A 17,307-nucleotide genomic window follows, 5' to 3' on the forward strand; every position below is an offset into this window, starting at 1 on the left:
AGGCCACAGATTCAAGCTAAAGATCTTCCTGCTGAATGCAAGGCGCAATAAAAACTGCATATCGCTGGACTAAAGCATTCCTTGCATAGCCTCTAACATCATAACATAACTGAGCTGCTAGCAGGAAGCTAACCAATACCTTTCTGAAATGAGAATGACATGTGCTTATCTGCTCAATCAGTGCTCAATCAGGCTCGATCAGGCGAGATTTAGAAAAGGTGGAAAGGGTCCAAGTGGATGCCCCTTCCTTTTTAGGGTGGGTCCTGCTGACTATCATAGGATTGCTTGTAAAAGTGGCCAGGGTCAGAGGAAAAGCTGCCAACACTTCTTAGCGTTCTCTATAGATGCAGCCATTTTCTGTGACTGTAATTTCGGCCTTTTCCCAGAAGTCTCTATTCTGCCTATGCAAATTAACAAAAGCAGTGCTTATTCCTCACTTGCTCAAATGTCCTTCCTGTCCAGAAAGCTCTGATTAAGCATGCTTATTTTCTTTTTCTGGGATATTTTAAATTGTTTCGCTGTCCAGTCTGTGGCAGTAGAAAGCTGCTTATGATGCCAGGTTTTGATGAATCCCCAAGGTACAAGTACAGAGGAATATATCAGTCTCTAGGATATGGAACTTTTAGCTAACACATCACAATATGTGATGCTTGCCAAGAAAACACTACATTCTGGAGCGCTGATGATCAGAACATTCTGCTCCTGAAGGATAGAAAAGACAGCTTGATTGAAATAAAGTCTGTTTATATTGACGCTCTCTCTCTCCCTATATATACATACATGCATACACACACACACACAGGTATGTCATGCATTTCTTCAGATTTGTTTCAACCATTTACCATTTATTGGAGAATCCCTACTTTTCAAGTGACTGCAAATGAAGTCATCTCTGGTACTTTTTGTGCAAAGTAAGAGACACACATGACACCTTATTATAAAAGTCATCGGTTTCTTTGTTACTGTGTACTTTCAAAGCATGGGGCTTTCACACGTCAGGTAAACCTGATTACCACTACACAACAAAAGCAGATGCAGCTTTCTTATCTATGTCGTGATAGAACAGTTGTGAATTGAGTAGAAGAAGGGCCCTGATGTGATACTTATTACATGCAGCCTGTAAGATAGTCAAACATGCAGGCTAGGAAGGAAGATGCAAATATCAATGTATTAGAAAAACACCTAAAGGCGAGTGATATGCTTTCATTCATGCATGGCTAGGAAAAATCGCCATACTGTTGCAAACATTCTTACACCACCAACTGGAAATAAATGATTCTGACATTAAACGTAAAGGTGAGAATGCATTTGTATCATCACCTTGAGAAGGATCATCTTGGAATTGAGCCGAGGGCCTCTGCACTCAAAGCCAGAAACACTCCACTAAAATAAGATTCCTGTTGGTGCCAACAATTCTCCATGTTAATGCTTGTTCTAGGTGAGCAGTGAACCGATTACAGGGCTCTTTTGAAAGCAAGGTCTGAGAACCAACAGATACATCCACACGCCGATTACTTTAGTGTTTTGAGAGAATTCCCTTTCTTGGAACGAGATTGCATGAAATAATCTTCAGGGCTTGGACAATTCCATGGCAAAACGGCACCTATCAACATTGTAGCCAACACAATATAACAACTGTTTCTGCCCGGTTTCGAACCGGGGACCTTTCGCGTGTGAGGCGAACTTGATAACCACTACACTACAGAAACAGATACCTACAGTTGATTTTTCTGTAATGAAACTGCTCCGAACTGGCTATTCCATGGGCCTCTGGCTTTAGATTTCTTTCATGCAACCTGCCCGACATCCCTAGCTGAACGCTCGTACATGCCATGCAAGACCAGATGTTTGGTATTAGCTCAGACTGGGCAGGGCTGAAGCATGAGACTCTAGCAAAGAATTATCCACTACTGCAAAGAAAAAATTGATGTTGGTTTTGAAACGCAAACTTCAAAACAACTTGAAAAGAGTACCAAGAAAAGGGCTCGTCCGGGATTTGAACCCGGGACCTCTCGCACCCAAAGCGAGAATCATACCCCTAGACCAACGAGCCCTCAAAATTCTCTTACCTCTCAAAAGCTAATACCGGCTCTAAGCCCGCAATGAAGATCATGCTGGTATCTTTATGATGCTTGGTCTGTGAATACGCATGAAAGTCAGTCTCAACTTACCCTTTCTCAAACGATAGCACTATCATTTACAAGTGTCTCCTTTTATTCCGTCCCAGCTTTGGACACGTCTTACAGGAAGTCAGCCCTTATTTATATATTTCTGCAGTGGCTGAAGCTTAATGAGAAAGAGTAACAAGTTGTTCATAACAACATAAGAAACACATTGTGCATTTTCTCTCAAATACTCCTTCACTTTGTGCCAAAAGAAATACCAAGGTGAATACCTAGGCCACAGATTCAAGCTAAAGATCTTCCTGCTGAATGCAAGGCGCAATAAAAACTGCATATCGCTGGACTAAAGCATTCCTTGCATAGCCTCTAACATCATAACATAACTGAGCTGCTAGCAGCAAGCTAACCAATACCTTTCTGAAATGAGAATGACATGTGCTTATCTGCTCAATCAGTGCTCAATCAGGCTCGATCAGGCGAGATTTAGAAAAGGTGGAAAGGGTCCAAGTGGATGCCCCTTCCTTTTTAGGGTGGGTCCTGCTGACTATCATAGGATTGCTTGTAAAAGTGGCCAGGGTCAGAGGAAAAGCTGCCAACACTTCTTAGCGTTCTCTATAGATGCAGCCATTTTCTGTGACTGTAATTTCGGCCTTTTCCCAGAAGTCTCTATTCTGCCTATGCAAATTAACAAAAGCAGTGCTTATTCCTCACTTGCTCAAATGTCCTTCCTGTCCAGAAAGCTCTGATTAAGCATGCTTATTTTCTTTTTCTGGGATATTTTAAATTGTTTCGCTGTCCAGTCTGTGGCAGTAGAAAGCTGCTTATGATGCCAGGTTTTGATGAATCCCCAAGGTACAAGTACAGAGGAATATATCAGTCTCTAGGATATGGAACTTTTAGCTAACACATCACAATATGTGATGCTTGCCAAGAAAACACTACATTCTGGAGCGCTGATGATCAGAACATTCTGCTCCTGAAGGATAGAAAAGACAGCTTGATTGAAATAAAGTCTGTTTATATTGACGCTCTCTCTCTCCCTATATATACATACATGCATACACACACACACACAGGTATGTCATGCATTTCTTCAGATTTGTTTCAACCATTTACCATTTATTGGAGAATCCCTACTTTTCAAGTGACTGCAAATGAAGTCATCTCTGGCACTTTTTGTGCAAAGTAAGAGACACACATGACACCTTTTTATAAAAGTCATCGGTTTCTTTGTGTCTGTGTACTTTCAAAGCATGGGGCTTTCACACGTCAGGTAAACCTGATTACCACTACACAACAAAAGCAGATGCAGCTTTCTTATCTATGTCGTGATAGAACAGTTGTGAATTGAGTAGAAGAAGGGCCCTGATGTGATACTTATTACATGCAGCCTGTAAGATAGTCAAACATGCAGGCTAGGAAGGAAGATGCAAATATCAATGTATTAGAAAAACACCTAAAGGCCAGTGATATGCTTTCATTCATGCATGGCTAGGAAAAATCGCCATACTGTTGCAAACATTCTTACACCACCAACTGGAAATAAATGATTCTGACATTAAACGTAAAGGTGACAATGCATTTGTATCATCACCCTGAGAAGGATCATCTTGGAATTGAGCCGAGGGCCTCTGCACTCAAAGCCAGAAACACTCCACTAAAATAAGATTCCTGTTGGTGCCAACAATTCTCCATGTTAATGCTTGTTCTAGGTGAGCAGTGAACCGATTGCAGGGCTCTTTTGAAAGCAAGGTCTGAGAACCAACAGATACATCCACACGCCGATTACTTTAGTGTTTTGAGAGAATTCCCTTTCTTGGAACGAGATTGCATGAAATAATCTTCAGGGCTTGGACAATTCCATGGCAAAACGGCACCTATCAACATTGTAGCCAACACAATATAACAACTGTTTCTGCCCGGTTTCGAACCGGGGACCTTTCGCGTGTGAGGCGAACGTGATAACCACTACACTACAGAAACAGATACCTACAGTTGATTTTTCTGTAATGAAACTGCTCCGAACTGGCTATTCCATGGGCCTCTGGCTTTAGATTTCTTTCATGCAACCTGCCCGACATCCCTAGCTGAACGCTCGTACATGCCATGCAAGACCAGATGTTTGGTATTAGCTCAGACTGGGCAGGGCTGAAGCATGAGACTCTAGCAAAGAATTATCCACTACTGCAAAGAAAAAATTGATGTTGGTTTTGAAACGCAAACTTCAAAACAACTTGAAAAGAGTACCAAGAAAAGGGCTCGTCCGGGATTTGAACCCGGGACCTCTCGCACCCAAAGCGAGAATCATACCCCTAGACCAACGAGCCCTCAAAATCCTCTTACCTCTCAAAAGCTAATACCGGCTCTAAGCCCGCAATGAAGATCATGCTGGTATCTTTATGATGCTTGGTCTGTGAATACGCATGAAAGTCAGTCTCAACTTACCCTTTCTCAAACGATAGCACTATCATTTACAAGTGTCTCCTTTTATTCCGTCCCAGCTTTGGACACGTCTTAAAGGAAGTCAGCCCTTATTTATATATTTCTTCAGTGGCTGAAGCTTAATGAGAAAGAGTAACAAGTTGTTCATAACAACATAAGAAACACATTGTGCATTTTCTCTTAAATACTCCTTCACTTTGTGCCAAAAGAAATACCAAGGTGAATACCTAGGCCACAGATTCAAGCTAAAGATCTTCCTGCTGAATGCAAGGCGCATTAAAAACTGCATATCGCTGGACTAAAGCATTCCTTGCATAGCCTCTAACATCATAACATAACTGAGCTGCTAGCAGCAAGCTAACCAATACCTTTCTGAAATGAGAATGACATGTGCTTATCTGCTCAATCAGTGCTCAATCAGGCTCGATCAGGCGAGATTTAGAAAAGGTGGAAAGGGTCCAAGTGGATGCCCCTTCCTTTTTAGGGTGGGTCCTGCTGACTATCATAGGATTGCTTGTAAAAGTGGCCAGGGTCAGAGGAAAAGCTGCCAACACTTCTTAGCGTTCTCTATAGATGCAGCCATTTTCTGTGACTGTAATTTCGGCCTTTTCCCAGAAGTCTCTATTCTGCCTATGCAAATTAACAAAAGCAGTGCTTATTCCTCACTTGCTCAAATGTCCTTCCTGTCCAGAAAGCTCTGATTAAGCATGCTTATTTTCTTTTTCTGGGATATTTTAAATTGTTTCGCTGTCCAGTCTGTGGCAGTAGAAAGCTGCTTATGATGCCAGGTTTTGATGAATCCCCAAGGTACAAGTACAGAGGAATATATCAGTCTCTAGGATATGGAACTTCTAGCTAACACATCACAATATGTGATGCTTGCCAAGAAAACACTACATTCTGGAGCGCTGATGATCAGAACATTCTGCTCCTGAAGGATAGAAAAGACAGCTTGATTGAAATAAAGTCTGTTTATATTGACGCTCTCTCTCTCCCTATATATACATACATGCATACACACACACACACAGGTATGTCATGCATTTCTTCAGATTTGTTTCAACCATTTACCATTTATTGGAGAATCCCTACTTTTCAAGTGACTGCAAATGAAGTCATCTCTGGCACTTTTTGTGCAAAGTAAGAGACACACATGACACCTTTTTATAAAAGTCATCGGTTTCTTTGTTACTGTGTACTTTCAAAGCATGGGGCTTTCACACGTCAGGTAAACCTGATTACCACTACACAACAAAAGCAGATGCAGCTTTCTTATCTATGTCGTGATAGAACAGTTGTGAATTGAGTAGAAGAAGGGCCCTGATGTGATACTTATTACATGCAGCCTGTAAGATAGTCAAACATGCAGGCTAGGAAGGAAGATGCAAATATCAATGTATTAGAAAAACACCTAAAGGCGAGTGATATGCTTTCATTCATGCATGGCTAGGAAAAATCGCCATACTGTTGCAAACATTCTTACACCACCAACTGGAAATAAATGATTCTGACATTAAACGTAAAGGTGACAATGCATTTGTATCATCACCCTGAGAAGGATCATCTTGGAATTGAGCCGAGGGCCTCTGCACTCAAAGCCAGAAACACTCCACTAAAATAAGATTCCTGTTGGTGCCAACAATTCTCCATGTTAATGCTTGTTCTAGGTGAGCAGTGAACCGATTGCAGGGCTCTTTTGAAAGCAAGGTCTGAGAACCAACAGATACATCCACACGCCGATTACTTTAGTGTTTTGAGAGAATTCCCTTTCTTGGAACGAGATTGCATGAAATAATCTTCAGGGCTTGGACAATTCCATGGCAAAACGTCACCTATCAACATTGTAGCCAACACAATATAACAACTGTTTCTGCCCGGTTTCGAACCGGGGACCTTTCGCGTGTGAGGCGAACGTGATAACCACTACACTACAGAAACAGATACCTACAGTTGATTTTTCTGTAATGAAACTGCTCCGAACTGGCTATTCCATGGGCCTCTGGCTTTAGATTTCTTTCATGCAACCTGCCCGACATCCCTAGCTGAACGCTCGTACATGCCATGCAAGACCAGATGTTTGGTATTAGCTCAGACTGGGCAGGGCTGAAGCATGAGACTCTAGCAAAGAATTATCCACTACTGCAAAGAAAAAATTGATGTTGGTTTTGAAACGCAAACTTCAAAACAACTTGAAAAGAGTACCAAGAAAAGGGCTCGTCCGGGATTTGAACCCGGGACCTCTCGCACCCAAAGCGAGAATCATACCCCTAGACCAACGAGCCCTCAAAATTCTCTTACCTCTCAAAAGCTAATACCGGCTCTAAGCCCGCAATGAAGATCATGCTGGTATCTTTATGATGCTTGGTCTGTGAATACGCATGAAAGTCAGTCTCAACTTACCCTTTCTCAAACGATAGCACTATCATTTACAAGTGTCTCCTTTTATTCCGTCCCAGCTTTGGACACGTCTTACAGGAAGTCAGCCCTTATTTATATATTTCTGCAGTGGCTGAAGCTTAATGAGAAAGAGTAACAAGTTGTTCATAACAACATAAGAAACACATTGTGCATTTTCTCTCAAATACTCCTTCACTTTGTGCCAAAAGAAATACCAAGGTGAATACCTAGGCCACAGATTCAAGCTAAAGATCTTCCTGCTGAATGCAAGGCGCAATAAAAACTGCATATCGCTGGACTAAAGCATTCCTTGCATAGCCTCTAACATCATAACATAACTGAGCTGCTAGCAGCAAGCTAACCAATACCTTTCTGAAATGAGAATGACATGTGCTTATCTGCTCAATCAGTGCTCGATCAGGCTCGATCAGGCGAGATTTAGAAAAGGTGGAAAGGGTCCAAGTGGATGCCCCTTCCTTTTTAGGGTGGGTCCTGCTGACTATCATAGGATTGCTTGTAAAAGTGGCCAGGGTCAGAGGAAAAGCTGCCAACACTTCTTAGCGTTCTCTATAGATGCAGCCATTTTCTGTGACTGTAATTTCGGCCTTTTCCCAGAAGTCTCTATTCTGCCTATGCAAATTAACAAAAGCAGTGCTTATTCCTCACTTGCTCAAATGTCCTTCCTGTCCAGAAAGCTCTGATTAAGCATGCTTATTTTCTTTTTCTGGGATATTTTAAATTGTTTCGCTGTCCAGTCTGTGGCAGTAGAAAGCTGCTTATGATGCCAGGTTTTGATGAATCCCCAAGGTACAAGTACAGAGGAATATATCAGTCTCTAGGATATGGAACTTTTAGCTAACACATCACAATATGTGATGCTTGCCAAGAAAACACTACATTCTGGAGCGCTGATGATCAGAACATTCTGCTCCTGAAGGATAGAAAAGACAGCTTGATTGAAATAAAGTCTGTTTATATTGACGCTCTCTCTCTCCCTATATATACATACATGCATACACACACACACACAGGTATGTCATGCATTTCTTCAGATTTGTTTCAACCATTTACCATTTATTGGAGAATCCCTACTTTTCAAGTGACTGCAAATGAAGTCATCTCTGGCACTTTTTGTGCAAAGTAAGAGACACACATGACACCTTTTTATAAAAGTCATCGGTTTCTTTGTTACTGTGTACTTTCAAAGCATGGGGCTTTCACACGTCAGGTAAACCTGATTACCACTACACAACAAAAGCAGATGCAGCTTTCTTATCTATGTCGTGATAGAACAGTTGTGAATTGAGTAGAAGAAGGGCCCTGATGTGATACTTATTACATGCAGCCTGTAAGATAGTCAAACATGCAGGCTAGGAAGGAAGATGCAAATATCAATGTATTAGAAAAACACCTAAAGGCGAGTGATATGCTTTCATTCATGCATGGCTAGGAAAAATCGCCATACTGTTGCAAACATTCTTACACCACCAACTGGAAATAAATGATTCTGACATTAAACGTAAAGGTGACAATGCATTTGTATCATCACCCTGAGAAGGATCATCTTGGAATTGAGCCGAGGGCCTCTGCACTCAAAGCCAGAAACACTCCACTAAAATAAGATTCCTGTTGGTGCCAACAATTCTCCATGTTAATGCTTGTTCTAGGTGAGCAGTGAACCGATTGCAGGGCTCTTTTGAAAGCAAGGTCTGAGAACCAACAGATACATCCACACGCCGATTACTTTAGTGTTTTGAGAGAATTCCCTTTCTTGGAACGAGATTGCATGAAATAATCTTCAGGGCTTGGACAATTCCATGGCAAAACGGCACCTATCAACATTGTAGCCAACACAATATAACAACTGTTTCTGCCCGGTTTCGAACCGGGGACCTTTCGCGTGTGAGGCGAACGTGATAACCACTACACTACAGAAACAGATACCTACAGTTGATTTTTCTGTAATGAAACTGCTCCGAACTGGCTATTCCATGGGCCTCTGGCTTTAGATTTCTTTCATGCAACCTGCCCGACATCCCTAGCTGAACGCTCGTACATGCCATGCAAGACCAGATGTTTGGTATTAGCTCAGACTGGGCAGGGCTGAAGCATGAGACTCTAGCAAAGAATTATCCACTACTGCAAAGAAAAAATTGATGTTGGTTTTGAAACGCAAACTTCAAAACAACTTGAAAAGAGTACCAAGAAAAGGGCTCGTCCGGGATTTGAACCCGGGACCTCTCGCACCCAAAGCGAGAATCATACCCCTAGACCAACGAGCCCTCAAAATTCTCTTACCTCTCAAAAGCTAATACCGGCTCTAAGCCCGCAATGAAGATCATGCTGGTATCTTTATGATGCTTGGTCTGTGAATACGCATGAAAGTCAGTCTCAACTTACCCTTTCTCAAACGATAGCACTATCATTTACAAGTGTCTCCTTTTATTCCGTCCCAGCTTTGGACACGTCTTACAGGAAGTCAGCCCTTATTTATATATTTCTGCAGTGGCTGAAGCTTAATGAGAAAGAGTAACAAGTTGTTCATAACAACATAAGAAACACATTGTGCATTTTCTCTCAAATACTCCTTCACTTTGTGCCAAAAGAAATACCAAGGTGAATACCTAGGCCACAGATTCAAGCTAAAGATCTTCCTGCTGAATGCAAGGCGCAATAAAAACTGCATATCGCTGGACTAAAGCATTCCTTGCATAGCCTCTAACATCATAACATAACTGAGCTGCTAGCAGCAAGCTAACCAATACCTTTCTGAAATGAGAATGACATGTGCTTATCTGCTCAATCAGTGCTCGATCAGGCTCGATCAGGCGAGATTTAGAAAAGGTGGAAAGGGTCCAAGTGGATGCCCCTTCCTTTTTAGGGTGGGTCCTGCTGACTATCATAGGATTGCTTGTAAAAGTGGCCAGGGTCAGAGGAAAAGCTGCCAACACTTCTTAGCGTTCTCTATAGATGCAGCCATTTTCTGTGACTGTAATTTCGGCCTTTTCCCAGAAGTCTCTATTCTGCCTATGCAAATTAACAAAAGCAGTGCTTATTCCTCACTTGCTCAAATGTCCTTCCTGTCCAGAAAGCTCTGATTAAGCATGCTTATTTTCTTTTTCTGGGATATTTTAAATTGTTTCGCTGTCCAGTCTGTGGCAGTAGAAAGCTGCTTATGATGCCAGGTTTTGATGAATCCCCAAGGTACAAGTACAGAGGAATATATCAGTCTCTAGGATATGGAACTTTTAGCTAACACATCACAATATGTGATGCTTGCCAAGAAAACACTACATTCTGGAGCGCTGATGATCAGAACATTCTGCTCCTGAAGGATAGAAAAGACAGCTTGATTGAAATAAAGTCTGTTTATATTGACGCTCTCTCTCTCCCTATATATACATACATGCATACACACACACACACAGGTATGTCATGCATTTCTTCAGATTTGTTTCAACCATTTACCATTTATTGGAGAATCCCTACTTTTCAAGTGACTGCAAATGAAGTCATCTCTGGCACTTTTTGTGCAAAGTAAGAGACACACATGACACCTTTTTATAAAAGTCATCGGTTTCTTTGTTACTGTGTACTTTCAAAGCATGGGGCTTTCACACGTCAGGTAAACCTGATTACCACTACACAACAAAAGCAGATGCAGCTTTCTTATCTATGTCGTGATAGAACAGTTGTGAATTGAGTAGAAGAAGGGCCCTGATGTGATACTTATTACATGCAGCCTGTAAGATAGTCAAACATGCAGGCTAGGAAGGAAGATGCAAATATCAATGTATTAGAAAAACACCTAAAGGCGAGTGATATGCTTTCATTCATGCATGGCTAGGAAAAATCGCCATACTGTTGCAAACATTCTTACACCACCAACTGGAAATAAATGATTCTGACATTAAACGTAAAGGTGACAATGCATTTGTATCATCACCCTGAGAAGGATCATCTTGGAATTGAGCCGAGGGCCTCTGCACTCAAAGCCAGAAACACTCCACTAAAATAAGATTCCTGTTGGTGCCAACAATTCTCCATGTTAATGCTTGTTCTAGGTGAGCAGTGAACCGATTGCAGGGCTCTTTTGAAAGCAAGGTCTGAGAACCAACAGATACATCCACACGCCGATTACTTTAGTGTTTTGAGAGAATTCCCTTTCTTGGAACGAGATTGCATGAAATAATCTTCAGGGCTTGGACAATTCCATGGCAAAACGGCACCTATCAACATTGTAGCCAACACAATATAACAACTGTTTCTGCCCGGTTTCGAACCGGGGACCTTTCGCGTGTGAGGCGAACGTGATAACCACTACACTACAGAAACAGATACCTACAGTTGATTTTTCTGTAATGAAACTGCTCCGAACTGGCTATTCCATGGGCCTCTGGCTTTAGATTTCTTTCATGCAACCTGCCCGACATCCCTAGCTGAACGCTCGTACATGCCATGCAAGACCAGATGTTTGGTATTAGCTCAGACTGGGCAGGGCTGAAGCATGAGACTCTAGCAAAGAATTATCCACTACTGCAAAGAAAAAATTGATGTTGGTTTTGAAACGCAAACTTCAAAACAACTTGAAAAGAGTACCAAGAAAAGGGCTCGTCCGGGATTTGAACCCGGGACCTCTCGCACCCAAAGCGAGAATCATACCCCTAGACCAACGAGCCCTCAAAATCCTCTTACCTCTCAAAAGCTAATACCGGCTCTAAGCCCGCAATGAAGATCATGCTGGTATCTTTATGATGCTTGGTCTGTGAATACGCATGAAAGTCAGTCTCAACTTACCCTTTCTCAAACGATAGCACTATCATTTACAAGTGTCTCCTTTTATTCCGTCCCAGCTTTGGACACGTCTTACAGGAAGTCAGCCCTTATTTATATATTTCTTCAGTGGCTGAAGCTTAATGAGAAAGAGTAACAAGTTGTTCATAACAACATAAGAAACACATTGTGCATTTTCTCTTAAATACTCCTTCACTTTGTGCCAAAAGAAATACCAAGGTGAATACCTAGGCCACAGATTCAAGCTAAAGATCTTCCTGCTGAATGCAAGGCGCAATAAAAACTGCATATCGCTGGACTAAAGCATTCCTTGCATAGCCTCTAACATCATAACATAACTGAGCTGCTAGCAGCAAGCTAACCAATACCTTTCTGAAATGAGAATGACATGTGCTTATCTGCTCAATCAGTGCTCAATCAGGCTCGATCAGGTGAGATTTAGAAAAGGTGGAAAGGGTCCAAGTGGATGCCCCTTCCTTTTTAGGGTGGGTCCTGCTGACTATCATAGGATTGCTTGTAAAAGTGGCCAGGGTCAGAGGAAAAGCTGCCAACACTTCTTAGCGTTCTCTATAGATGCAGCCATTTTCTGTGACTGTAATTTCGGCCTTTTCCCAGAAGTCTCTATTCTGCCTATGCAAATTAACAAAAGCAGTGCTTATTCCTCACTTGCTCAAATGTCCTTCCTGTCCAGAAAGCTCTGATTAAGCATGCTTATTTTCTTTTTCTGGGATATTTTAAATTGTTTCGCTGTCCAGTCTGTGGCAGTAGAAAGCTGCTTATGATGCCAGGTTTTGATGAATCCCCAAGGTACAAGTACAGAGGAATATATCAGTCTCTAGGATATGGAACTTTTAGCTAACACATCACAATATGTGATGCTTGCCAAGAAAACACTACATTCTGGAGCGCTGATGATCAGAACATTCTGCTCCTGAAGGATAGAAAAGACAGCTTGATTGAAATAAAGTCTGTTTATATTGACGCTCTCTCTCTCCCTATATATACATACATGCATACACACACACACACAGGTATGTCATGCATTTCTTCAGATTTGTTTCAACCATTTACCATTTATTGGAGAATCCCTACTTTTCAAGTGACTGCAAATGAAGTCATCTCTGGCACTTTTTGTGCAAAGTAAGAGACACACATGACACCTTTTTATAAAAGTCATCGGTTTCTTTGTTACTGTGTACTTTCAAAGCATGGGGCTTTCACACGTCAGGTAAACCTGATTACCACTACACAACAAAAGCAGATGCAGCTTTCTTATCTATGTCGTGATAGAACAGTTGTGAATTGAGTAGAAGAAGGGCCCTGATGTGATACTTATTACATGCAGCCTGTAAGATAGTCAAACATGCAGGCTAGGAAGGAAGATGCAAATATCAATGTATTAGAAAAACACCTAAAGGCGAGTGATATGCTTTCATTCATGCATGGCTAGGAAAAATCGCCATACTGTTGCAAACATTCTTACACCACCAACTGGAAATAAATGATTCTGACATTAAACGTAAAGGTGACAATGCATTTGTATCATCACCCTGAGAAGGATCATCTTGGAATTGAGCCGAGGGCCTCTGCACTCAAAGCCAGAAACACTCCACTAAAATAAGATTCCTGTTGGTGCCAACAATTCTCCATGTTAATGCTTGTTCTAGGTGAGCAGTGAACCGATTGCAGGGCTCTTTTGAAAGCAAGGTCTGAGAACCAACAGATACATCCACACGCCGATTACTTTAGTGTTTTGAGAGAATTCCCTTTCTTGGAACGAGATTGCATGAAATAATCTTCAGGGCTTGGACAATTCCATGGCAAAACGGCACCTATCAACATTGTAGCCAACACAATATAACAACTGTTTCTGCCCGGTTTCGAACCGGGGACCTTTCGCGTGTGAGGCGAACGTGATAACCACTACACTACAGAAACAGATACCTACAGTTGATTTTTCTGTAATGAAACTGCTCCGAACTGGCTATTCCATGGGCCTCTGGCTTTAGATTTCTTTCATGCAACCTGCCCGACATCCCTAGCTGAACGCTCGTACATGCCATGCAAGACCAGATGTTTGGTATTAGCTCAGACTGGGCAGGGCTGAAGCATGAGACTCTAGCAAAGAATTATCCACTACTGCAAAGAAAAAATTGATGTTGGTTTTGAAACGCAAACTTCAAAACAACTTGAAAAGAGTACCAAGAAAAGGGCTCGTCCGGGATTTGAACCCGGGACCTCTCGCACCCAAAGCGAGAATCATACCCCTAGACCAACGAGCCCTCAAAATCCTCTTACCTCTCAAAAGCTAATACCGGCTCTAAGCCCGCAATGAAGATCATGCTGGTATCTTTATGATGCTTGGTCTGTGAATACGCATGAAAGTCAGTCTCAACTTACCCTTTCTCAAACGATAGCACTATCATTTACAAGTGTCTCCTTTTATTCCGTCCCAGCTTTGGACACGTCTTACAGGAAGTCAGCCCTTATTTATATATTTCTTCAGTGGCTGAAGCTTAATGAGAAAGAGTAACAAGTTGTTCATAACAACATAAGAAACACATTGTGCATTTTCTCTTAAATACTCCTTCACTTTGTGCCAAAAGAAATACCAAGGTGAATACCTAGGCCACAGATTCAAGCTAAAGATCTTCCTGCTGAATGCAAGGCGCAATAAAAACTGCATATCGCTGGACTAAAGCATTCCTTGCATAGCCTCTAACATCATAACATAACTGAGCTGCTAGCAGCAAGCTAACCAATACCTTTCTGAAATGAGAATGACATGTGCTTATCTGCTCAATCAGTGCTCGATCAGGCGAGATTTAGAAAAGGTGGAAAGGGTCCAAGTGGATGCCCCTTCCTTTTTAGGGTGGGTCCTGCTGACTATCATAGGATTGCTTGTAAAAGTGGCCAGGGTCAGAGGAAAAGCTGCCAACACTTCTTAGCGTTCTCTATAGATGCAGCCATTTTCTGTGACTGTAATTTCGGCCTTTTCCCAGAAGTCTCTATTCTGCCTATGCAAATTAACAAAAGCAGTGCTTATTCCTCACTTGCTCAAATGTCCTTCCTGTCCAGAAAGCTCTGATTAAGCATGCTTATTTTCTTTTTCTGGGATATTTTAAATTGTTTCGCTGTCCAGTCTGTGGCAGTAGAAAGCTGCTTATGATGCCAGGTTTTGATGAATCCCCAAGGTACAAGTACAGAGGAATATATCAGTCTCTAGGATATGGAACTTTTAGCTAACACATCACAATATGTGATGCTTGCCAAGAAAACACTACATTCTGGAGCGCTGATGATCAGAACATTCTGCTCCTGAAGGATAGAAAAGACAGCTTGATTGAAATAAAGTCTGTTTATATTGACGCTCTCTCTCTCCCTATATATACATACATGCATACACACACACACACAGGTATGTCATGCATTTCTTCAGATTTGTTTCAACCATTTACCATTTATTGGAGAATCCCTACTTTTCAAGTGACTGCAAATGAAGTCATCTCTGGCACTTTTTGTGCAAAGTAAGAGACACACATGACACCTTTTTATAAAAGTCATCGGTTTCTTTGTTACTGTGTACTTTCAAAGCATGGGGCTTTCACACGTCAGGTAAACCTGATTACCTCTACACAACAAAAGCAGATGCAGCTTTCTTATCTATGTCGTGATAGAACAGTTGTGAATTGAGTAGAAGAAGGGCCCTGATGTGATACTTATTACATGCAGCCTGTAAGATAGTCAAACATGCAGGCTAGGAAGGAAGATGCAAATATCAATGTATTAGAAAAACACCTAAAGGCCAGTGATATGCTTTCATTCATGCATGGCTAGGAAAAATCGCCATACTGTTGCAAACATTCTTACACCACCAACTGGAAATAAATGATTCTGACATTAAACGTAAAGGTGACAATGCATTTGTATCATCACCCTGAGAAGGATCATCTTGGAATTGAGCCGAGGGCCTCTGCACTCAAAGCCAGAAACACTCCACTAAAATAAGATTCCTGTTGGTGCCAACAATTCTCCATGTTAATGCTTGTTCTAGGTGAGCAGTGAACCGATTGCAGGGCTCTTTTGAAAGCAAGGTCTGAGAACCAACAGATACATCCACACGCCGATTACTTTAGTGTTTTGAGAGAATTCCCTTTCTTGGAACGAGATTGCATGAAATAATCTTCAGGGCTTGGACAATTCCATGGCAAAACGGCACCTATCAACATTGTAGCCAACACAATATAACAACTGTTTCTGCCCGGTTTCGAACCGGGGACCTTTCGCGTGTGAGGCGAACGTGATAACCACTACACTACAGAAACAGATACCTACAGTTGATTTTTCTGTAATGAAACTGCTCCGAACTGGCTATTCCATGGGCCTCTGGCTTTAGATTTCTTTCATGCAACCTGCCCGACATCCCTAGCTGAACGCTCGTACATGCCATGCAAGACCAGATGTTTGGTATTAGCTCAGACTGGGCAGGGCTGAAGCATGAGACTCTAGCAAAGAATTATCCACTACTGCAAAGAAAAAATTGATGTTGGTTTTGAAACGCAAACTTCAAAACAACTTGAAAAGAGTACCAAGAAAAGGGCTCGTCCGGGATTTGAACCCGGGACCTCTCGCACCCAAAGCGAGAATCATACCCCTAGACCAACGAGCCCTCAAAATCCTCTTACCTCTCAAAAGCTAATACCGGCTCTAAGCCCGCAATGAAGATCATGCTGGTATCTTTATGATGCTTGGTCTGTGAATACGCATGAAAGTCAGTCTCAACTTACCCTTTCTCAAACGATAGCACTATCATTTACAAGTGTCTCCTTTTATTCCGTCCCAGCTTTGGACACGTCTTACAGGAAGTCAGCCCTTATTTATATATTTCTGCAGTGGCTGAAGCTTAATGAGAAAGAGTAACAAGTTGTTCATAACAACATAAGAAACACATTGTGCATTTTCTCTCAAATACTCCTTCACTTTGTGCCAAAAGAAATACCAAGGTGAATACCTAGGCCACAGATTCAAGCTAAAGATCTTCCTGGTGAAGGCAAGGCGCAATAAAAACTGCATATCGCTGGACTAAAGCATTCCTTGCATAGCCTCTAACATCATAACATAACTGAGCTGCTAGCAGCAAGCTAACCAATACCTTTCTGAAATGAGAATGACATGTGCTTATCTGCTCAATCAGTGCTCAATCAGGCGAGATTTAGAAAAGGTGGAAAGGGTCCAAGTGGATGCCCCTTCCTTTTTAGGGTGGGTCCTGCTGACTATCATAGGATTGCTTGTAAAAGTGGTCAGGGTCAGAGGAAAAGCTGCCAACACTTCTTAGAGTTCTCTATAGATGCAGCCATTTTCTGTGACTGTAATTTCGGCCTTTTCCCAGAAGTCTCTATTCTGCCTATGCAAATTAACAAAAGCAGTGCTTATTCCTCACTTGCTCAAAGGTCCTTCCTGTCCAGAAAGCTCTGATTAAGCATGCTTATTTTCTTTTTCTGGGATATTTTAAATTGTTTCGCTGTCCAGTCTGTGGCAGTAGAAAGCTGCT

General features: G+C 41.8%; 13 non-coding genes across 13 annotated transcripts; all 13 read right to left on the reverse strand.

The window, feature by feature from the left end:
• Positions 1–1,981: 1,981 nt before the first annotated feature.
• TRNAP-UGG (transfer RNA proline (anticodon UGG)) lies at positions 1,982–2,053 on the reverse strand. Its single transcript has one exon. It is a non-coding gene; the product is annotated as a tRNA-Pro (tRNA).
• Positions 2,054–4,033: 1,980 nt separating this feature from the next.
• Positions 4,034–4,106, reverse strand: TRNAV-CAC (transfer RNA valine (anticodon CAC)). Its single transcript has one exon. It is a non-coding gene; the product is annotated as a tRNA-Val (tRNA).
• A 272-nt stretch (positions 4,107–4,378) lies between these two features.
• TRNAP-UGG (transfer RNA proline (anticodon UGG)) lies at positions 4,379–4,450 on the reverse strand. Its single transcript has one exon. It is a non-coding gene; the product is annotated as a tRNA-Pro (tRNA).
• A 1,980-nt stretch (positions 4,451–6,430) lies between these two features.
• On the reverse strand, positions 6,431–6,503 carry TRNAV-CAC (transfer RNA valine (anticodon CAC)). Its single transcript has one exon. It is a non-coding gene; the product is annotated as a tRNA-Val (tRNA).
• A 272-nt stretch (positions 6,504–6,775) lies between these two features.
• TRNAP-UGG (transfer RNA proline (anticodon UGG)) lies at positions 6,776–6,847 on the reverse strand. Its single transcript has one exon. It is a non-coding gene; the product is annotated as a tRNA-Pro (tRNA).
• Positions 6,848–8,827: 1,980 nt separating this feature from the next.
• TRNAV-CAC (transfer RNA valine (anticodon CAC)) lies at positions 8,828–8,900 on the reverse strand. Its single transcript has one exon. It is a non-coding gene; the product is annotated as a tRNA-Val (tRNA).
• Positions 8,901–9,172: 272 nt separating this feature from the next.
• Positions 9,173–9,244, reverse strand: TRNAP-UGG (transfer RNA proline (anticodon UGG)). The gene has a single exon. It is a non-coding gene; the product is annotated as a tRNA-Pro (tRNA).
• Positions 9,245–11,224: 1,980 nt separating this feature from the next.
• Positions 11,225–11,297, reverse strand: TRNAV-CAC (transfer RNA valine (anticodon CAC)). Its single transcript has one exon. It is a non-coding gene; the product is annotated as a tRNA-Val (tRNA).
• A 272-nt stretch (positions 11,298–11,569) lies between these two features.
• TRNAP-UGG (transfer RNA proline (anticodon UGG)) lies at positions 11,570–11,641 on the reverse strand. The gene has a single exon. It is a non-coding gene; the product is annotated as a tRNA-Pro (tRNA).
• Positions 11,642–13,621: 1,980 nt separating this feature from the next.
• Positions 13,622–13,694, reverse strand: TRNAV-CAC (transfer RNA valine (anticodon CAC)). The gene has a single exon. It is a non-coding gene; the product is annotated as a tRNA-Val (tRNA).
• A 272-nt stretch (positions 13,695–13,966) lies between these two features.
• Positions 13,967–14,038, reverse strand: TRNAP-UGG (transfer RNA proline (anticodon UGG)). Its single transcript has one exon. It is a non-coding gene; the product is annotated as a tRNA-Pro (tRNA).
• A 1,970-nt stretch (positions 14,039–16,008) lies between these two features.
• On the reverse strand, positions 16,009–16,081 carry TRNAV-CAC (transfer RNA valine (anticodon CAC)). The gene has a single exon. It is a non-coding gene; the product is annotated as a tRNA-Val (tRNA).
• A 272-nt stretch (positions 16,082–16,353) lies between these two features.
• TRNAP-UGG (transfer RNA proline (anticodon UGG)) lies at positions 16,354–16,425 on the reverse strand. The gene has a single exon. It is a non-coding gene; the product is annotated as a tRNA-Pro (tRNA).
• Positions 16,426–17,307: the final 882 nt, after the last annotated feature.

This window comes from Triturus cristatus, chromosome 8 (genome assembly GCF_964204655.1).
Source record: "Triturus cristatus chromosome 8, aTriCri1.1, whole genome shotgun sequence".
In the NCBI taxonomy this organism is placed as follows: domain Eukaryota; kingdom Metazoa; phylum Chordata; class Amphibia; order Caudata; family Salamandridae; genus Triturus; species Triturus cristatus.